At 41.2% G+C, this 23,427-nt stretch overlaps 1 long non-coding RNA gene across 1 annotated transcript in view; it reads right to left on the bottom strand.

The window, feature by feature from the left end:
* The window catches only part of LOC140737100 (uncharacterized), a 39,256-nt gene that overhangs the window by 12,916 nt on the left and 2,913 nt on the right, over positions 1-23,427 (bottom strand). Inside the window, exon 2 of the long non-coding RNA XR_012101056.1 lies at positions 11,430-11,540. This is a non-coding gene — a long non-coding RNA (uncharacterized lncRNA). The remainder of the gene's footprint in view (positions 1-11,429; positions 11,541-23,427) is intronic.

Below are 23,427 nucleotides of genomic sequence, written 5' to 3'. Positions count from 1 at the left end.
AGCGCCAGTGCTCTTTAGCATCTTTCTCTTGTGTGTTACCAAGCTTCTCCACAATGAGATTGAAGACAGCAGTGGTGTGGCAGTGGACGTCATATTAGATGGCAACCTCTTGGACATCAGGAGGCTTCACACAACCACCAAGCTTCGCAGAGAGCGGGTCCTGGAGCGGCATTATGCAGACTACTGTGCTCTTGTGGCCCATACTCCAGAGGACCTTCAGACTGTCTTTGCTGTGGCGGTGAGAGCGTACAGCAGGATGGGGCTGACTGTCAATACCACCAAGACAGAAGTGGTTTGCCAATGGAGTACCAGTGTCCCACCCACCCTATCTGCCTTCACTGTTGGTGATGAAAAGCTGTCGGTGGTGCCATCTTTAAAATATCTGGGGAGCATTCTCTCTGAGGATAGTGGCATTGACAACGACATCCAGAGCAGCATTAAACAGCCATCAGCTGCCTTTGGGAGACTTCGGCATAGAGTCTTTCAGAACAGGAGCCTTCGTCCCTCCACAAAGGTTGCCATATACCAAGCAGTCTGTGTCACCACCCTCCTTTATAGCTGTGAACTATACACTAATAAAGAGAAGACAAGAAAAGACTGCAGATGCTGAGATCCATACTAAAAAAAAACAAATTGCTGGTCCTGATAAAAAAAATTCTTCCCCCAGTGATATTGCTCAAGATTTTCTCTAATAGCTTTTTCTTATTCACACACTGATAAATATGTTTCTATTGGTCACATTAGTATCATGGTGTGTTGTGTACTTTTGTTTTTGCATTATACTGGTTGAAGGTTAAGATCAGAACAGCAATCTATCAAAATTACAGAGCCAGCAGAGGTCATATTGACATGAAACCACAGGGTAGATTTTGAACAATCAACAGGGCAATACAAGCCATCGGAGTCAGCATCCTGGTTTTTAGTTCCACTGAAGGTAGTGGTGCTACAATACTGCACCAAGATAAAATCTACCCTAACATATCAGTTTCATACTCTCCTTACATGCAAAAGTTGTACTGTGCTTATGTGTAAAGGAAACATAGGGGTTCTGCATAAAAACATCATTCATACATCCAAAATAAGTGCTGGTAGTTTTTTTTGTTTGTTTGTAGTTCTACAGGTTCTAAAGTTCTAAAGGTGGTTAAAAGTAGTACTTATCAAGGCTGTACTACTGACTCTCAGATGACCTCCAGGACTGTCACAACTGGAAATGAGGACTTATAGTGGAACTAAACACAAGAGAATTAAATGCAGTGCAGTGACGTTGCTGCTTAAGTGGTTTAAGTACAGAGGATATGTATTCAGTGGTCATTTTATGAGGTACACTGCTCGTTAATGCAAATATCTAATTAGCCAATCATGTGGCAGCAACTCCAATTTATAAAAGCGTGCAAATATAGTCAAGAGGTTCAGTTGTTGTTCAGACCAAACACCAGAAAGGGGAAGAAATGTGATCTGAAAGGTTTTGACAGTGGAATGATTTTTGGTGCCAGATGGGGTGGTTTGAGTATCTCAGAAACTGCTGATCTCCTGGGATTTTCACACAAACTTGTCCCTGTAGCATAGGCTATGGACCAATACCCTTTGAGCAAGGGGTCTGTGAGCTCCAGGCTAGGAACCTCTGCTCTAGAGTTTACAGAGAATGGTGCGAGAAACGTCCAGTGGGCAGCAGTTCCGTGGGCAAAAACACCTTGTTAAAGAGAGAGGGAGGTCAGAGGGGAATGGCCAGCCTGGCTCAAGCTGACAGGAAGGCAACAGTAATGCAAATAATCATGCATTGGTGTACAGAAGAGCATCTCTGAATGCACTATATGTTCAACCTTGAAGTGGATGTGCTACAGTAGCAGCAGAAGACCGCAAACATACTGTACACTCAGTGGCCACTTTTTTAGGCACATAAGGTACCTAATAAAGTAGCCATTGAGTGTATATAGGCAGCCTAGGTGTGTACAATTGTGCGTGTGATTTCTTTACTGTATAATCTGTAGGTAACGAAGCATTCTTTACTTAGCTAATAGTATTCTATTATATTTTTAGTGGGGGATACATTGAATATTGCCAAAAGAGAGCACAAAAGCCCAGCCTACTGAAGGAAATTGGCTCTGAGACCAAGTGCACACTTCTGTTTGATAAATCTGCTACCTCATGTGATTCCTTCACTGAAACAATGCAGAAATTTGAGGGTTATTTTAATGAATGGAGGTAGCAGTTAAAGACTATGTTGTTATGTTGATGCATTTACCCTGACTTTGTAACCTTGGTGAATTCCTAAACTATAGTAGGGATAGATTTATTTGTGGATTCAGTTGGGAATGGTTTAAGCCTAAATTGCAGTGCCTGATCTCTGATCTGGCTTGAGAAACAATGGAAATTGTTTGAACAAGTTAGGTCTTTATTCTTTGGAGTGTAGAAGGTTGAGGGGGGACTTGATAGAGGTATTTAAAATTATGAGGGGGATAGATATAGTTGATGTGGATAGGCTTTTTCTATTGAGAGTAGGGGAGATTCAAACAAGAGGACATGAGTTGAGAGTTAGAGGGCAAAAGTTTAGGGGTAATACGAGGGGGAACTTCTTTACTCAGAGAGTGGTAGCTGTGTGGAATAAGCTTCCAGTAGAAGTGGTAGAGGCAGGTTCGATTTTGTCATTTTAAAAAAATTGGATAGGTATACGGACAGGAAAGGAATGGAGGGTTATGGGCTGAGTGCAGGTTGGTGGAACTAGGTGAGAGTAAGCGGTTGGCATGGACTAGAATTGCCGAGATGGTCTGTTTCCGTGCTGTAATTGTTATATGGTTATAAATGGAACTGCCAGTGAAAATGACATGGAATTTTTATCATTACCGAGCACAAAGAAATATAAAGTCATAAGGTGGCGATGTTTGCTCTATGCCTACGATGAGGACTGCATTATGAGGGCACGATTTCATGCAATGGATGCAATGGTAAATCTGTTCCGTCAAGGGAAATATATGTCAGAAGAAGGCATAGATCAACAGCATCTGATTCCAAACCCAAAATAGTTAACTACATCTGTGCTATCAGAGAAGCCAATTCTTAAGAGGAAGTTTACTCCAAGGGAACAAGACAGAGAGGAACTTGGTGTGATACTGAATCTACTTAGAGTACAAGCAGATTTGTATAACTCTCCTCAGGATGCTGGCTTTCACTGTATTTATCCTGGACTGGTTTAACTCCATTAGCCATTCCCTCGCCCACTTTCTCAGTTGATACAGATCTGTTTGCAGCCATAGACAACTTTCTCCATTGTCCACTATATTAACAATTTGGGTGTCCTCTGCAAATTTACTAATCTCACTTACAAACTTGCTTGGTCTTTGAGTGTAAGGAGATGTCTACAAGCAAATGCTGTTGAAACCTCATTCCAAGGTACAGAACCATGTGCTGAGGAAAGCACAGAACTTAAGTGCAGCCACAGCAAAGGCTAGTGGGAAAGACCCAGACCACTGTCTGGGATCCTGCCACCTCTGGCCACTGAGGGGCTGGGTCTGCTGTAACAGCCTTTCAAACACTTCGCTGATGCATTGTAAAGGAATATACCAAACTGATGGTACAATGGCTTGACATGTTTATACTTATAGCACACATTATAAATAGAATATACATTTGGAAGAAGTATTTGGTTCATGTGGTAATGTTTTTTGTGCTCCTTTTAAATCAATTTGACCCCATCTCCAGTCCTCACTTTAAACTTGTATGGTTCTGTTTTGCATACTAATTTTGAACTTGCTGGAGCTCTGCTTTCTGACTCTTTTAAAATAAAAGTAAGTTGAAAATAATTTGGTATATTAAGAGCATGAACATCCACAAGTCTGGAAAATTTGCCAGTCCAACACTACTAAGGTCCTGAGTGTGCTGGATTAACAGAAGTTTACAATTGTAGAGAAAAAAAAATGACAAATTGGTTTATTATTGTCATATGTACCAACATACAAAGAACCATGCCATCCAGACAGATCATTTAATCACTTCAGTATACTGACAAGGGAAAATCAATAACATAACGGGGACTGAAGTGCTATTGTTACTGATAAAGTGCCGTGCAGAAAATAATGCGCATGGACATGATGAAGTAGATTGTGAGGTCAAAAGTCTATCTTGTCTTACAAGAGGTCTCTCCAATAGTCTTATAACAGCCATATAGAGCTGCCCTTGAGCCTGATGGTATGCGCTTCAGGCTTTTGTATTTTCTGATCGATGGGAAGGGGAAGAAGAGAGATGTCCAGGAAGTCAGTAGGTTAATAATAAATGTCAGTGAATAGTTTGTCTCCTGACAGAGAGACAGAGTGATCCAGAAAAGGGAGAGAAGTATCAGAAGTGGTCCAAGTGAATTTGAGAGCTGGAAGGAGGTTAACCACAAAAGTGGTAAAATTGACAAGGGTGCAGGGAGCAGCAGCAATGCAGTTGTCCATGTAATGGAGAAACAATTGCTGAGTGGTGCCAGAGAAGATTTGGAACAGGGACTGTTTCGTGCAGCCGTTGAAAAGACAGGTGTTGCTGGGACTCATGCAGATGCCCATAGTGATGCCGTTGATTTGTAGGAAGTGAGAGGAATCAAAAGGGAAGTTGTTCAGAGTAAGAGCAAGTTTTGCTAGATGGACAAGTGTGTTGTGGAGGGGCACTTCCCCAAGTCCTCACCTGGTATTATTTCCTAAATTTCTGATAACTTTAACCTCCTATGCTCTCCTTTTTCCCTCCTTCAGATCTTAATTTTGTCTCTTTGTCCATACCCTCTGCCCCAAGCTCCTGACCACCCATTTTATCCCTCCTCTTCCAGCAGCTTGCCACCCTGTCCTTTTATTTTCTTTTTCTGTTTTCACCTATTACCACACACTCGTGTCTCCTAATTTCACCCCTTCCTCTCCAGAACTTGGCTTCACCTGCTCCAGAAGGAGGAGAGAGCTACAGGAGCCAGTGGGTGATAGACCAAGGAACAGTGAAGGATGGATCACGTGCTATGATGCAGGGTCTTGACCTGAAACTGTGATAATTTCTTTCCAGCCACATATGCAGCCCGACCCATTGAGTTCCTCCTGCCATTTAGTTTACTTGCTCTGGATTCCAGCATCAGCAGTCTCTTGTGTCTCCAGGCAGACTGGTGAATTGGTGGAAGGAAATAGAAGGCCCGCAGACCGTCCTTGTGTGGGAAGGAGGGGTAAAAGGTTTGTATATCCATAGGGCTGGGTGATTTGTTTACTCTCTTTCGCAGTTTTGGCAAAGTATCTTTGACTTTAAATATTACATCTCTTTCTCTTTCCACAAATGCAGCCAGATGCTATGTGTATTTCTAGCATTTTGTTTTTATTTCAGAATTCCAGCATCTGTTTTATTTTGATCATATTATGCAAGTATTTTGCAAGAAATAAATTCTGTAGATTTTTATTGGATGCAGTGACCCTATATATTTAGGAACATATATATTATATTAAGGAATACATTAAATTTCAACAGATCTATTATCTTTGTACACCAAAGAAATGCATATATGCCACCTTAATGTGCAGTTAGTTAACTTGGTGAATGGTGGTAAATTGTCCTGGCATTGTAAGTAATGTTACCCATTTAAGGAGCATATTTACTTTAGGGAAGTTTAAGATGTGCTAGAGAAGGATGTAAACTTGTCCTGGTGTGAGAACAAGCTTATCGAGGTTAATTGTTAAGAGCAATTTATGTGAAGACTGGTGCAAAGGAATGATGCAGTTTCAATTGATTAAAAAAAACAAATGGCTGGAGAAACACAGCATCTGTGGAGGCAATGAGTAAGTTGTAGTTTCAGGTTGTGAACCTGCAGTCCTGATGTTCCAGTTGATAATACTGTCTGCACATGCAAATTCACAATAGGTCATCTAATTTCCAAGTGTGAAAGATTCAGGGATATGTCCGAAATACATCACTTGAATGGTGGATTTTGATTCTTAGCATTGATGATATACCTCCATTTGGACTGATAGAATGTGGGTGTCTGTACTCTCATGACAAGTACATAATATGTCACCTGATGCTACGGACAATGGCAATCTGTTCACTAGAGTTTGTCGGTAGGTGGCTCATTTTAATTACTGGAAGGGTCCAGAGGCTCACATTTCTATGTTTCCTACTGTTAACACTGGTTATAAGGAATGTCTTAGTATTTATTTGTAATTTAGCTATTCTATATCTTCAATTAATAGAGTCTGAGCTATTTTGTTTAGTTTCTTATTTAAAAAATGGACAGGTAAATGTAAAGAATGTCTTGGGTGAAAGGGACCCTTTATGCATTTTGCAAACTGAATTCACTACTTCATAGAAGTATACTAAAATATGTGTTACAATGTTTAATCTGCCTTCTGCCGGAAATCTACTGTTGCTTTCTTTCTAGCATTGACATAGAGGCAAAATGAAAGTTCTGACCACTTCATACACTGCCCCATTTCTTCTTCCTCACCCCTCACACCTCATTCCCAGCCTCACTCCAAACATGCTTTTTTGGCACACCAAATGAAGGGGGAAATGCTTGAGAACTCTCCTATATGTTTAAACAATTCAGCCCTGTGATTTGTAGCAGAGTACGTTGCAGTGACAGTGGATGCTGGAAATTCTCCTCTAGTCCAAATCCAACCTCTCTGTGCTTTTCAAGACTGGCTATATATTTCCACCTCTGTTTAGACAACAAAGAAGATCTGTGTGTCTGGCCCTCAGTTCTGTATATTTATATTTTGCTGGTTTTGAATTATGACTCTATGCACCATATCACACTGCAATAAATTACCTGGATGTTGTTTAATCAAATCCCTATAAACTATGTTGTCTTCTCATAAGATTAAGTGATAAATCATATTTGTGGAAATAGAGATAAGAAACTAAATTATTGCAGCATAGAAAATGCTAGAGGTTGCGATAAATATGAGCTTGCATTTTTCTCTGAACAGCGTGCTTCCAGATTTGGATTTTTAGGAGGCACCGCGCAGTGGAGGACATTGTCTTTTCCTCTCCTTGTCTCTCTTAGCTGCATAATCTATGTTAGAGTTTAGACTGTTGGTCCAAATCATGTCAGTTTTCTATTAAAGCTGCACGTATAACAGGGAGAAAGATTATAAAAACATGTCCAAAAATGACAATTCACCTTAACAACAAAGGCCTTATGTATAAATGTTGCTTTCAGAACTGAAAATGTCCCACCTTGTGTTCCTTTCCTTGTCTGAGTTCCAGGATGTGGACTGAGCTGCAGAAGATGGAAATGGGGAAATCAGGATCAGGACAGATATTTTGGAAGAAATAAGGAGACTGGGATTGGGACCAGAAGTCTGGAAGAAATTGGGAGTTGGAGAATGAGATCAGCATCAGTTGGAAATACTGACTGGGGAACCAGGCACTGGCAACTGGATATTTCAGAGTGCGAAAAAGATTAGGGGGCAGCATTTTCTTTGGTGTAGGATAAAGGGGTGTGTATGTGAAATCAATGGATTCAGAAACCTTCAACTGGGATGTTGTTTGGGCAGGAAGTTGGATATGTTGTTATACAGATGAGAGATGAAGTGTGCATGGGTGAAGATGGCAATGCAAGGAGAGGGGCAGTGAGCCACAGTTAAAAATAAATCATTCACTCACCATGTCGGTATTCTAGTCTGACACCATGCTGGAAATGTTCCATAAAATGTTGCTGCTTCAAGCAGAACCCAACTTTGACTGAGAAAGAGCCCCAACTCATGTGCTTCTTCCATCAAAAAGAACTATAGTGTCTCACAAAATGATTATTAAATGATTGGAGAATTTTTGGCTTAATCTAATCTGTGGACTGAGTCATACAAAGTTGGGGGAAAGACTGTTGGTATGCACTAGGTGGTAGTATGCAAGCACTAAATGGGCCAGAGAAACACACAAAGGACAGGTACCATGGAAGGGAGATGAGGAAAACACAGGTGCATCAGTGGAGACAGGGCATGGTGGAGGGAAGGAGGGACTAGCAGGAGCAAACCTGTTGTTGCTGCTGTCTACATTTTATTTGTAAATGTTCAGTGAGATAATTACAAAATCTTCTCATGTAACAAAAGAAAATGCATGATTAATGGTGAGCAATGGTGAATTATCTTTACTATTCTGCATTTCACATGTGTATAAAATACTCATAAAAAAGTGGATGTAAGGGCACATGGATGGGATCAGGTTGGACATGCAATAAAGAGTTCATTATGGTAAAGACGGTTTCCTTATAAAGGATTCCATTGTAGTTAAGTACACTCCATTATATTTTCACTGGCTGCAGGAACTCATCTACTCTAAGAACTAAAGTCTATTTTTAAATAGATTTATTTATTTAAAGATACAACATGGAACAGGCCCTTCCGGCCCAACAAGACGCACTGTCCAGCAACCCCCCTAATTAACCCTAACCTAATCACGGGACAATTTACAATGACCAATTAACCTACTAACCGGTATGTCTTTGGGCTGTGGGAGGAAAGTGGAGCACCTGGAAGAAACCCACCCACAGGGAGAACATACAAACTCCTTATAAATGGCGCCAGAAATGTACTCTAAACTCTGGAACACCCCAAGCTGTAATAGAGTTGCACTAACTGCTATGCTACCATAACACCCCTAATATTTTCATTCTTAACTTTAGGCTAACATAACAAATAGCACCTCTTAAATGGTTACATACTTACTTTATTGATGCAGTCTCATATAACATTCAAAATTTTCTTATGATAAAAAACATTGTTTCTCACAGGGGTACTTCAGAGAGAGAGGAACTTTTATCAAAATAAACATGAATCATAAGTTCTTCCAAAATTATCTTAATTTTCTTTTCCATCTTACTTTTCTTATTAAAGTATACGTAAGCATTTTTAAACAGTCATATGTTGGAAAAGTAGCATAACCCTGTCCAGTGACCGTTCCGATAAATCATGATCTTATCGGAGGTGATTGACTAAAACTGAAAGCTGTAACTGGGAAATATAAAAATCTTTATTCAGACAGCAGACGTCCAGGAGAGAGAAAGTCCAGAAAAATCAAAGAGAACCTCACCCTCCTGACACAATATTTTATACTTTTAACACAAAGATAACAATAAATGATTAACATGAGTGAATCTGCAGATGCTGGAAATAAATTTAAAAAAACACAAAATGCTGGCAGAACTCAGCAGGCCAGACAGCATCTATGGGAGGAGGTAGTGACGACGTTTCGGGCTGAAACCCTTCATCAGGAGTGAAGTAACATGGGATGGTCGAGGGGGGATAAGGAGTGGGGGGAGGGATAAAGTAGAGAGCTGGGAAGTGACAGGTTGGAGGGAAATGGGCCAGGGGGAAGGTGGAGAATTATGGGAAATAAAAGACAAAGAAAGGTAGGGCTGGGGGGAGATTATAGTGAGGGGGGAAAAAAGAGAGAGAAAGAGAACAAGACTAAAATAATAGATAGGGATGGGGGTGAGGGGAGGGGCAGGGGTATCAACAGAGGTCTGTGAGTTGAATGTTCATGCCAGCAGGTAGGAGGCTACCTAGGCGGGAGATAGGGTATTGCTCCATTGACCTGCGTGTGGCCTCATCTTGACGGTAGAGGAGGCCATGGACAGACATGTTGGAGTGGGAGTGGTCTGTGGAATTGAAGTGTGTGGCCACAGGGAGATCCCGCCACTGCTGGAGGACCGAGCGCCGGTGTTCGGCGAAACGGTCTCCCAGTCTGCGGCGGGTCTCCCCAATGTATAAATGGCCACATTGGGAACACCGGATACAGTATATCACCCCAGTTGACTCGCAGGTGAAGTGGTGCCTCACCTGAAAGGACTTTCTGGGGCCTAGGATGGTGTGAGGGAAGAAGTGTGGGGGCAGGTGTAGCACTTCTTCCGTTTCGCCAAACACCGGCGCTCGGTCCTCCAGCAGTGACGGGATCTCCCTGTGGCCACACACTTCAATTCCACAGACCACTCCCGCTCCAACATGTCTGTCCATGGCCTCCTCTACCGTCAAGATGAGGCCACACGCAGGTCGAATGAGCAATACCTTATCTCCCGCCTAGGTAGCCTCTTACCTGCCGGTATGAACATCCAACTCACAGACCTCCGTTGATACCCCTGCCCCCCCCACCCCCATCCCTATCTATTATTTTAGTCTGGTTCTCTTTCTCTCTCTTTTTTCCCTCACTATAATCTCTCCCTAGCCCTACCTTTCTTTCCCTTTTATTTCCCATAATTCTCCACCTTCCCCCTAGCCCATTTCCCTCCAGCCTATCACTTCCTAGCTCTCTACTTTTATCCCTCCCCCCACTTCTTATCCCCCATCCCCCCTCGACCATCCCATGTTCACTCCTGATGAAGAGTTTCGGCCCGAAATGTCGTCACTACCTCCTCCCATAGATGCTGTCTGGCCTGCCGAGTTCTGCCAGCATGTTGTGTTTTTTTAAAATAAATGATTAACTACTGTTTCAATTGTGATAATCACCTATTAATTTTAACATTTTGAATATAGTCAGGTCAATTTTCAGATTAACATAATTTATAATGGTGTCACATCCCAACTAGCAGAACCCCTTTGAATATTCAATACTAGTGTCGGTTCCAAAAGCCTCTGAGTACAAACTCCAGACCCTCAAAATATACCCCTTTTGTTCAGTGTTGAGGGATGGCTCTGCATATATACAACGAACCAGAAGGTTAAGTGGCAGAGTAAACCTATTCTGAACAATGTGTTAATAGCAGGGGCATTCACCTGTTGTCTTCCCCTGTGTAGTTTCAGTGTAAAGGAATCAGACTGTCCCACTACAAATGATTGTTTCACTAGCCACAAAATATCCGTTGGAAGTCAAGGTTTTATTTTCTGAAGACTGATTCTCATTTAGTTCATTCATATTAAGCCATCCAACACTGTTCATCCTCCCAATAATGATCCCTAACAAAATCATTCTATTATTTAGGAAGAGACAAATGTTTGCAATACAAAAGAAAATGGAAGAGATAGGTAGATATATTGCTGTGATCCAATGGTAAACAGTACTTCCTCCACAATTTTCCTCATCCTCCCGATAGTAGTCCTTCATTGGGGATAACTTTCACCAACCCAGCACCTTGCAATTCCTCTTACTGAATTTACAGTTTCCTGCCATTGTTGGCTGTCCAAAACTTCTACTGGTGGGAATGTAATTTCAGTATCAAAACACTACAGAAGCCGGTTAGTTACATTTGACAAATATGATTTTAATATTGAACCATGCATTTTAAGAACTTTGGAATATAAGAAATGGGAACAGGAAGTGCCTCAAACTGCTCCATGATTCAGTAAGAACAAGGCTTACTTGATTTATTTTATTTTTTAGGGATACCACGTGGAATAGGCCCTAATGGCCCTTCGAGCTGCACCGCCCAGCAACTCCCAACATCACCGGTTTAACCCTTACCTAATCATGGAACAGTTTACAATGACCAATTAACTTACCTGGTATGTCTTTGGACTGTGTGAGGAAACCAGAGGACCCGAGAAAAACGCACTCATTCCACAGGGAGGAGGTACAGAAACTCTTTATAAACTCAGGAAAGTCTGCAGATGCTGGAATACAAAAGAACACACAGAAAATGGTGGAGGAACTCAGTAGATCAGGCAGTATCTATGGAAATGAATAGGTAGTTGATGTTTCAGGCCACGACCCTTCTTCAGGACTGGGAAGGAAGGGGGAAGATGCTGGAATAGAAAGGTGGACATTTTACTTCTTCTCACTCACCTATTACTTCCCTCTGGGTCCCCTCCTCCTTCCCTTTCACCTATGGTCCACTCTCCTTGCTGGTCAGATTCCTTCTATTCTACCCCTTGAGCTTTCCCACCCTCTTGGCTTCACCTATCACCTTCCAGCTAGCCCTTTTCCCCTCCCCCCACCTTTCTATTCCAGCATCTTCCCCCTTCCTTCTCAGACCCGAAGAAGGGTCGTGGCCTGAAACATTGACTATCTATTCATTTCAATAGATGCCACCTGAACTGCTGACAGTTTTGACAGCAACTCCTTACATAGGACACCAAGACTGAACTCCAAACTCTGGTGCCCTGAGCTGCAATAGCATTGTGCTAACCACTACACTATCATAATCCAGTCCCATAAACCCTACTCCCCTATAGACTAAACATTCCTTTGTTTCATCTTTTCAGTGACTTCATTTTTACACCTTTCTAAGGTAAAGAATTACAAAAATACATAATCTGTGAAAAAAATTCTCATAGTCAGAGAACACTGCAGCACAGAACAGGCCTTTCAGCCCATCTAGCCCATGCTGAACTGGACTATCACCCTCGATATCCATCCCATCTACTGTATGTACTTAACCAAATTTTTCTTAAATGTTGTTATCGAGCCTACATCCATCACTTCTGCTGGAAGCTCGTTCCACACGAACCACCCTCTGAGAGGAGAAGTTCCCCCTTAGGTTCCCCTTAAATATTTCACCATTAATTTGAATTTATTCCCCTTCTTTTGTTCTAGGTTCCCCGAAAGAAACATCTCCTCAGCGTCTATTTTGTTATGATCCCTGCAGAGTTCAGACCCAACCTGTTGAACCTTTTATCACGACTCCACAACTTCATCTTTGGAACTAACTCTTGATTATTTCACAAAATATCTCCACTTCATCAATGTTGCAAGTTAGGTTAACACCTAGCACTGCTCATCAAGTTCTAGTGTCAGAAAGCATTACTTGCATCTTGCACCTGCACATTTTTTTGTCATCTGCAGGTCTGACAAATATTTTCTAACATATTCATGAGAAGGTGGCTCTTCATGAGAGTTTCATTAAGATCACATGTATCTGGGCAATATCTTGTTTGTAAGACCATAACACATAAGGTATAGGAGCAAAATTAGGCTATTTGGCCCATCATAGCTGATCCAATTTTCCTCTCAGCCCCAATCTCCTGCCTTCTGCCTGTATCTCTTCATGCCCTGACCAATCAGGAATCTATCAATCTCTGCCTCAAATTTTCATGAAGACTTGGCCTCCTCAGCTGCCTGTGGCAAAGAATTCCACAGATTCACCACTCTCTGGCTAAAGAAATTCCTCCTCGTTTCCATTCCGAAAAGACACCCCTCTATTCTGAGGTTGTGTCCTCTGGTCTTAGACTCTCACATCATAAGAAACAGCCTCACCACATCCACTCTATCAAGGCCTTTCACCATACAATCGGTTTCAGCCCTCATTTTTCAGAATTCTAGTGAATACAGGCCCTGAGCTATTAGTCTTCATATGACTAGCCATTCTCTCCTGGAATCATTTTCTTGAACCTCCTTCGAACCCTCTCCTTTCGAACCCTCGAAACTGGAGAATGCTTCTCCAGTTTCAGCACATTCTTTCTAAGATAAGGGGCCCAAAACTGCTCACAATACTCCAAGTGATGCATCACCAGTGCTTTATAAAGTCTCAGCATTAAATCCTCCCTTTGTGCTTCAGTATTTTTGTATTTTCTCTCCATTTAGAAAATAGTCAGCCCTTTCATTTCATCAACCAAACTGTGTGACAATACACTTCCCAACACTGTATTCCATCTGCCATTTCTTTGCCCATTTTCCTAATCTGTCTAAGGCCTTTTGTAGCCTCCCTACTTCCTCAAAACTACCTGCCCCTCTACCTACCTTCATACCACCTGCAAACTTTGCAACAGAACCATCAATACATCATCTAAATCATTGACATATAACATTAAAAGAATAGGTCACAACACAGACCCCTGGAACACCACTAGGCAACCAGAAAAGTCTCCCTTTATTCCCATTCTTTGCCTCCTGCAATCAGCCACTGCTCTATCCATGCTAGAATCTTTCCTGTAATACCATAGGCTTGTAACTTGTTAAGCAGCCTTATCAAAGGCTTTCTGAAAATCCAAGTATACATCATCAACCGATTCTCCTTTGTCTATCCTGCTTGTTATTTCTTTGAAGAGTTCCAACAGATTTGTCAGGCAACATTTTCTCCCGAGGAATCCATGCTGACTACAGCCCATTTTATCATGTGTTTCCAAGTACCCTGAATCCTCATCCTTAATAAACAATTGCAACATCTTCCCAATCACTGAGGTCAAACTAACTGGCCTATAATTTCTTTTCTTCTGCCTCTCTCCATTCTTGAAGAGTGGCATGACATTTGCAATTTTCTAGTCTTCCAGAACCATTCTGGAATCTAGTGATTCATGGAAGATCAATTCTAATGCTTCCACAATCTCTTCAGTCACCTCTTTCAGAACCCTGGGCTGTACACCATCTGGTCCAGGTGACTCATTTACCTCCAGACCTTTCAGTTTCCCAAGACCCTTTTCTAGTAATAGTACCTTCACACACTTCATGACCCTTGACAGCCGGAACTTCCACCATACCGTCTTCCACAGTGAAGACTGATACATTTCCTTGTCACCCGCTACTGCCTCTCCAGTGTCGTTTTCCAGCAATATCCACTCTCACCTCTCATTTACACTTTCTGTGTCTGAAGAAACTTTTGGTTTAATATTACTGGCTAGCTTACTTTCATATACCATCTTTACCTTCATAGTGACTTTTTTTTAGTTGCATTCTGTTATTTTTTAAAAGTTTTCCAATCCTCTAGCTTTCTACTAATTTTTGCTCTATTATATGCCCTCTCATTGGCTTTTATGTTGGCTTTGAGTTTTCTTATTAGCCATATATATGTTGTGTCATCTTGCCTTTAGAATACTTCTTCCTCTTTGGGATGTACATATCCTGTGCCTTCTGAATTGCTTCCAGAAATTCCAGCCATTGCTGCTCTGCCATCATCCCTGCCAGTGTTCTTTTCCCATCAATTCTGGCCAACCGTCTCATGCCTCTGTGATTCCCTTTACTCCACTGTAATACTGATATATCTGACTTTAGCTTCTTCTCAAATTTCAGGATGAATTCGATCCTATTATGATCGCTTGTTCTTAAGGGATCTTTTCCCTTAAGCTCTCTAATCAATTCCGGTTCATTGCACAACACTCAATCCAGAATAGCTGATCCTCGAGTGGGCTCAAACACTTGACTAGCTAGTATATCTCTGAATACCAAGTTAGATCCCCAAGAGGTTGGCAAGGCTACTGGGCTATAATCTCTACCTTTGTCAGTCTTCCCAGCATGGCTTTTTAAGTTTCTTCCTGACAGTCACTGGAACATACCTTGGTGGGTGAATTGCTGACTACTGCCTTTCATTTGGGACTCCAAGGTAATTAATATTTCCTGGTTCACTGAAAAAAATTATATTTTCAACTATCAGTTCATAAATTGGTGTAAATACATCTAATACTGTGCCTTATATAGAACTGATTACATTGACATTAAGTATATTGTTTCCAACTGCTACTCCATATCTAATTCTAACAACAGGTCAACTCATCCACCACAAGGACTTCTGATGTCGTCACAATTATGCACTTCCTGTAGAGTTATTTTTCAATCCATTATCTGCATGCATTTTCAAATGTAGGGTTTTTCACCCCTGCCATGTTGCCATCCACATTACTTGCAACACCGAAGCTACATTGGCTTTCCCTGTTCAATTTTTTTGTCCTGTGTTTCAGCAACTTACTTCATACTGTTGTCAACCAAGATTACAAGCCTAGCATTAGGAATCTCCACTGCTTTGAGTCAAATTCTACATGCTTCTAGAGTTATTATTTCTCACTAAGTAGCTAATCCGTTAGTGTGACTCTCAGATTCCACAAATAATCCAGTCACTGTTGAGTGAATTTTTCAAATCTGCAAGGCTAATTACCCTCTAGCAATCTTATCTGCATGAAGGAAGTATGAAAGAATTCTCCCCAGTCTTGGTTGCATCTAAAGAACTGGTGATGACCAACTTTTTCTAGATGAATTACATTGTTTAAAGTCTTTCTGGAGTGGTAAAGTTTACAAACCCTGTGATCATTGAGAATCAGTAATATCTGACTACTCTGGGTTATCTGTCAAAACCAACTTGATATACAGTATACATACAGTGTACAGTATACATTTCCTTTCACTTTCTCCAATGTTCAGACAAATTGTTTGTCTGGAAACTTAGTAGCTTGGGTGCATTCATTTGTTCTATCATATACTTTCAAAACTGCACCTCACTGCTTGTTATCTGCGATGCACAAAGATGCTTTATCTCTGTTTGGGGAGAGAAGGACTGGTGCTCACCAACCAGTGCTACTGGTACCATTACAAAGGCATTGGGAAATATTTGTTAATTCAAACTAACAATGAAGGTAATTGAAATAAAACAAAAGCTTAGAATGTCATGACAATATTTCCTCCAATGGCTTTCTCCCTAGAGTTAGACAACCAATGGAGCATCCTACAGCACAGAGAGCAGTTTGTAATGTGATAAAATCCTTAAAGTAGTACAGCTATACGACAGCTAACCATGATTGCTCCCTATCAATATTACAGGTGGTCTAGTGGTATCTGCGCTGGACTTTGAGGTGAGTGGTTGCAGGTTCAAATCCAGCTGGCTCCTTGCAAGCTTTCCATTGGTGCTGGGTTGGGTGTTGAGCTAGCGACTTTCCCTCATTAAAAAAATGCAAAAGACACAACGCGTGGAAAGGAACAACAATATTACACAAGACAATTATTATTGGGAAGGAATCAGGGGTCTCATTGACCTTCTGATATACCAGAGGAGTTCTCTTTCTAATACTGGTTAGTATTTATTCCTCAACCTACTTCACTAAGCCATAATGTTTGTCATTTTCTCATTGGTGATTGTGGTACTTCAATATATGAAAATTAGCTGTTGTCTCCTTTGTAACAACGCTGACTGAAATTCAAAAATAACAGCATTCAGCAGATCATGCAGCATCTGATTTAGAGTCAGTTCAAAACTATTTCATCTGATTGAAAGTGCTTTGGAAAGCTGGGTGTTATAAAAGACACAAAATGAATGGAAGAAGTTTTAAAATGATATGGAGAGAAGGAGGGCCAGAAGGGTTGTCAAAATGTGAGAGATTTATCAGACTTAATGGAATTTTTCTATTCCTAAATATATTCTTGCTATACTCTGGCTCTTTCCTATGAAGTTGTATTTATAGTTATGAATAAGCACGAGATCCTACAGATGCTGGAAATTCAGAGCAATGCCTTCGAAACACTGGAGGAGCTCAGCAGCTCAGGCAGCATCTATAGAAATGAATAAACAGTTGACGATTCAGGCGGAGGTCCTTCATCAGGCCAGGAAAGGAAGGGGAAAGGTGCCAGAATAAGAAGATGGGGCAAGGGGAAGAAGGACAAGCTAGAAGGTGATAAGTGAAGCTAGGTTGGTGGAGGAGGGGTTATAAAGTAAGAAGCTGGCAGGTGATGTGGAAAAGGCAAAGGGCTGAAGAAGAAGGAATCTGATAGGAGAGGTAAGTGGATCATGGAAGAAAGAAGGGAAAAAATTACTGGAAGATGGAGAAATTAATGTTCATACCATTGAGCAGGAGATAATATAGATCGATCTGAAGTGTTGCTCCTCCAACCTGAGAGTGGCCTCATTGTGGCAGAAGAGGAGGCCATGAACCAACATGTTGGAACAGGAATGGGGATGAGAATTAAAATGGTTGGCTACTGTGAAATTCTGCTTTTTGCGGATGGAGCTGAGGTGCTCGACAAAGTGGTCTCATAATCTATGTCAGGTCTCACCATTGAAGAGGGGGGTGCATTGGGAGCACCAGATACAACAGATGACCCCAACAGATTCACAGGTAAAGTGCTGCCTCACCTGGAAAGATTGCTTGGGGGCCCTGAATGGAGGTGAGGCAGTTGATGAATGGGCAGGTGTAGCATTTCTGCCACTTGCAGGGGTAAGTGCCAGGAGAGGGATTAGTGGGGAGGGACAAATGGACAAGGGAATCATGGAATGAGAATTCACTGTGGAAAGCGGAAAGCGGGGGGGGATGTTAAGATGTGTTCGGTGGTAGAATCCTATTGAAGATGGCAGAAGTTGCGGAGAATGATGTGCTGGATTCAGAGGTGAGGACAAGAGGAACTCTATCCCTGTTAAACTGGCAGGAAGGTGGAGTAAGCACGGATGGACGGGAAATGGAGATGTTGGGTGAGGGCAGAAACAATGTTGGAGGAAGGGAAACCCTGTTGTCTGAAGAAGGAAAACAGATACAGCAGAGATGAAGGAACTGAGAAAAGAGAGTGGCATTTTTACAGGAAATAGAGTGGGAAGAAGTATAGTCAAGATAGCACTAGGAATTGGTAGATTTATAAAAGATATCAGAGGACAGTTTGTCTCCAGTAATGGAGACAAAGCAAGTGAGAAAGGGGAGGGAGGTGTCAGAAGTGGACTAAGTGAATATAAGGGCAGGGTGGAAGTGGAGACAAGGTTGATGAAATTGACTAGCTAAACATGGGTGCATGATGCAGGACAAATGCAGTCATCAATGTAGCACAGAAAGAGTTGGGAAGGCTTGGAACATGGACTGTTCCACAAAGCCAATAGTAATGAAAGTGGATGTCTGAAGCAGCTAATAAGATCCTTACATACTTAATGAATTTACAGTTTTGCACTGTGGAGGATAAATGTAAGCAGGCTTTTACCACTGAGGTTGGGTGGGACTACAACCAGAGGTTATGGGTTAAGGATGAAAGGTGAAAAGTTAAGGGGAACATGAGGGCAACACACACAAAAAGCTGTAGGAAATCAGTAGGCCAGGCAGCATTTATGGAAAAAAGTACAGTCGATGTTTTGGCAATGTCGACTATACTTTTTTCTATAGATATAAGCAGGTTGATGGGAGTAGGCAGTTTAAATAGTTTCAGCATGGACTAGATGTGCTGCACTTTTCTATGACTTCATTACTCTGATAAAAAGTACAATGGTTTAAGATTTTGCACTTATTTCAGTTAACACATTTTGGATGGATTTTCATTTCTATATTTGAGGATTCAACAGTGTTGAAGTAATTTTTTTTGCAAATTCAGACGTCGTGATTTCCTCATATAGTTGAGTGAAATTTCCGAAGTAGTTCCCTAAATTTTCCACCATAGTGATAACAGAGGATTAGATTAGCTGAAACCCAAAAGATCAGGGGTAAAGGTGTGGGTTTGTTTTACTGTCTTGCACCAGTTAGGACAATTAGGGGAATTTCCATGAACAATATATGTAACTCATTTTAATTTTAACAATTTAGCGTACAAAGAATGTGTCAATAAATACATAATACATAACACTTAAATAAAACTGAAACTATTTGTTAAAGATCCCCTGGCTGTAAAGAACTTCCTAAAATGCAAATATGTAGAAGAGAAAAGATGAATGTATCTAAACTGGATGAATCTTTAAGAAAAAGCAGGCTGCTGAGTGGTGAGAATACAGTTATTTATACGATCAAGCATCCCTCACGCTTTACTGACTTTAACGTAATTTAATGATCTGGATTTTTTCCTCAACCGTTTATTATACCTACCTATATATAAGTTTCTGAACATAAAGTTCTCAACAACACAGTTCTCTATCTAGCATTTGACATTGTAGGTGGACATCTCATACAGATGTCAAATCCAGTGGTTGTTGGTAATGGCTTTGTGGCTACAGCACAAGAAGAGGAACTTCTCAAAGCGAGGATGACAAGCAGAACATGAAGATGTGGGGTTTCTGGTGTAAACACAATATAGGACGTGGATCATAAACACAAGAAATTCTGCAGATGCTGGAAATCCAGCTTAAGACTGACAGTGAGGGTCTGGGAATGGCTGTGTTTCTTTCTTGAGGCTGAAAATGCTGAAAGAAAGCCAGCTGTGATGTGCGAGAAATATAATTTCCAAAACGTATGCTTCCTCGTCTTTTCCTATCAGATTCTTTCTTCAGTGGCCCTTTGCCTCTTCTATTCTCAATTCATCCCTCCTTCCCCACCCACCCAACTTCACCCTCACCTAGTTTTAGCAATCACTTATATTCATTCCCTCCCCCCCCCCACCTTCTTATTCTGTCTCCTTCCCCCTTCCTTTCCAGTCCTGATGAAAGGTTTTGGTCTGAAATATTGACCGTTGGTTTCTTTCCATAGATGCTGCCTCATCTGCTGAGTTCCTCCAGCATGTTGTGTGCGTTGTTGATGTGATTAATATGAATTTCCTTCCACCCACACCACAGGGTACTTGAAATATGATACTAAATCTTTTAAAATCCTGACATTAATAAGGTTTATCTGTTTTACAGGATTAATGGTCAATACCCAATGGCTGAGGAAAGGATTTGATATCAAACTTATTCATCAAGTCTGCTTTTCCAACAAATATTGCCTTCAGTTACGACTAATGGATGTGCACACTATTAATTAGGGAAAATATTGATCTTTATAAATACAAGGAAATGCTTTTGCAATTCACAACCCTTTAGGAATGTGAGTCAGTGACTTTCTAATCAACTTGGTAAAGATGAATCCATGCTCCTGCATTTGGTCCAAATGGCATCTATAACCAGACACAGGTGGAAAGTGAATAATTTTAGCCAGAAACATGTACTTTTGTTTTGTTGGGTTTGTAATTGCAACACAATTCCTTATTACGAGCACTGTATCACAACACAAGAACATTCCCTACTTGCCACCAATTCTCATCTTCAGTTGCACGTCTACTTCAGCTGATCTAAAATGAATAAAAATGTATCAGCAACACACACAAAATGCTGGTGGAACACAGCAGGCCAGGCAGCATCTATAGGGAGAAGCGCTGTCGACATTTCGGGCCAAGACCAGAATGGGATTCCAAGCGAAGTGAACAAATTATATTTTCTACTGGAGTCCTAATGTTAATTGATGTAAAGTGTTTACGGACAAACATTAACATACATTTCAATCTCTATCAAATTCTGCTAATAGAGATTTGGGTTAGTTGATATATCAATGCTTGCTGACTTCTGACAATTTCAGAACAAAAGACGTGCTATCATTCTATTCTTTGCTGATGAAGCAGCATTCCTCTCCATCTCACTCAATGAACCCCAGATCACGAGGAACAAAGCATCTGATGCCAGAATCTATCCGGGCATGGCAATATGGCAATCAGTTTCATTTGCAACAGTTGTCATGTCATGAAGTTCCAATGTCCCATCTAAAATTCATTCTGGACAATGTAAATGACTTCTGCTATCTTGACTCAGTTCTTCTTAATTAACTTAGATTTGATAAATTATGTGATGTGTAAACTGCAACGTCTGTGCCACCTGTGGTAAACTTATTTCATGTAATAATAGCATGCAGAATATATCATAAGACTATAGGACGTAGGAACAGAATTAGGCTATTTGACCCATCAAATCTGCTTCATCATTCCATCATGGCTGACTTATTATCCTTATCAACCCCATTCTCCTGCTTTCACCCTGTAACCTTTGTTGCCCTTACTAATCAAGAATCTATCAGCCTCCGCTTTAAATATACCTAATGACTTGCCCTCCACAGCCAGCCCTGGCAATTAATTCCACAGATTCACCACTCTTTGGCTAAAGAAAGTCTTCCTTATCTCTGTTCTAAAGTGACATGCTTCTATTTTGAGGCTGTACTCTCTAGTCCTGGATTTCCTCACTATGGGAAATATCTTCTCCATATCCACCCTATCTATGCCTTTCAATATTTGATAGGTTTCAATGAAGTATCCCTTCATTCTTCTAAATGCCAGTGAGTACAGGCCCAGAGCCATCACATGCTCCTCATGAGTCAACCGTTAGGTAAGACTTAAACTGCTCACATTATTCCAAGTATAGCCTGCCCAATGCCTCATAAAGCCTCAGCATAATCATCCTTGTTTTTAAGTTTTAGTCCTTTCAAAATGAATACCAATATTTTATTTGCCTTCTTACCACCGACTCAACTTGCATGGCAACGTTTAGGGAATCCTGCACAAAGACTCCCAAGTCCTCTTGCATCTCTAATTTCTGAATTTTCTCCTGTTTTAGAAAATAGTCTATGCCTTTATTCCTTCTACCTAAGGGCATGACCAGACACGTCCCTACACTATATTCCATCTGCCACTGTGGTAACCATTCCACCAAACTGTCTAAGTTCTTTTGCAGAGTCCCTGCTTTCTCAACATTACCTGTCTCTCCCCCTTTCTTTGTATCATCCACCAACTTGGCCACAATGCCATTAATTCCGTCATCCAAACCATTGATGTATAATGTGAAAAGAAGCGATTCGCCACACCGACCCCTGTGAAGCATTGCTGGTCACCAGCAGCCAGATCAGAATAGGAGATCCCCTAGGTTTACAAGGATGTTGCCTGGATTGGGGAGCATGCCTTATGAGAATAGGTTGAGTGAACTCAGCCTTTTCTCCTTGGAGCGATGGAGAATGAGAGGTGACTTGATAGAGGTGTATAAGATGATGAGAGGTATGGATCTTGAGGATAGTCAGAGGCTTTTCCCCAGGGCTGAAATGGCTAACATGAGAGGGCACAGTTTTAAGGTGCTTGGAAGTAGGTACAGAGGGGATGTCAGGGGTAAGTTTTTTACACAGAGATTGATGAGTGTGTGGAGGGGCTGCTGGTGACAGTGGAGGAGGTGGATACGATAGGGTCTTTTAAGAGACTCCTGGACAGGTACATGGAGCTTAGAAAAAGAGGGCTATGGGTAACCCTAGGTAATTTCTAAAGTATATGTTCGGCACAGCATTTGTGGGTCAAAGGGCCTGTATTGTGCTGTAGGTTTTCTATATTTATTCCTCCCTCTTTGCATCCTACCAATCAGCCAACATTTTATCCATGCTAGTATATTTTCTGTAATACCATAGGCACTTGTTTAGCAGCCTCATGTGTGGCACTTTGTCCAAGGCCTTCTGAAAACCAAAGTAAACAACATCCACTGAATCTTCTTTGTCTATCCTGCCTGTTATTTCCTCAAAGAATTCCAACAGATTTGTCAGGCAAGATGATCATTAAGGAAACTGTGCTGACTTTGGCCTATTTTATCATGTGCCTCCAAGTACTCTGAAACCTAAGGTGGCCTCCAACATCTTCCCAGCCACTGAAATCAGGATAACTGGCTGAGAATTTCCTGTTTTTTGCCTCTTTTCCTTCTTAAAAAGTGAAGTCACATTTGCAAGAAGTGTTGTATTCTTTACAGGTGTGAAAGCTGGGGCAGAAATTGAATAGTTTCCATCTTCTGTGTCTCAGAAGAATCCTTGGAATCACTTGAGATCAACAAGTGAGAGAACATCAAGAGAGAGCCATTCTCACTTTGTACAAACTATGCTGGCATCTTGCAGGCTTTACTGGCTGGGAAACATAGCGTGCATACCTCAGGAATGTTTGTCAAAGCCTTTGCTCATTGGCCAAACTCACAACTAGTACTAAAACAGCAGCAACAAACATCTGGGGATGCTGGCAAAGCCTGCAGCAGACATTGTGAAGGTAAACCAAAAAATAAACTGTTGAAGCAGCCCAATAAACTGGGAAATAGAATACGTTCCACCCTATATCCGGTAAGGGAGCTGAAATCATCATGTGAAA

Source organism: Hemitrygon akajei, chromosome 12, assembly GCF_048418815.1.
Source record: "Hemitrygon akajei chromosome 12, sHemAka1.3, whole genome shotgun sequence".
Taxonomy (NCBI): domain Eukaryota; kingdom Metazoa; phylum Chordata; class Chondrichthyes; order Myliobatiformes; family Dasyatidae; genus Hemitrygon; species Hemitrygon akajei.
This window is presented reverse-complemented; position numbering and strand designations above follow the sequence as displayed.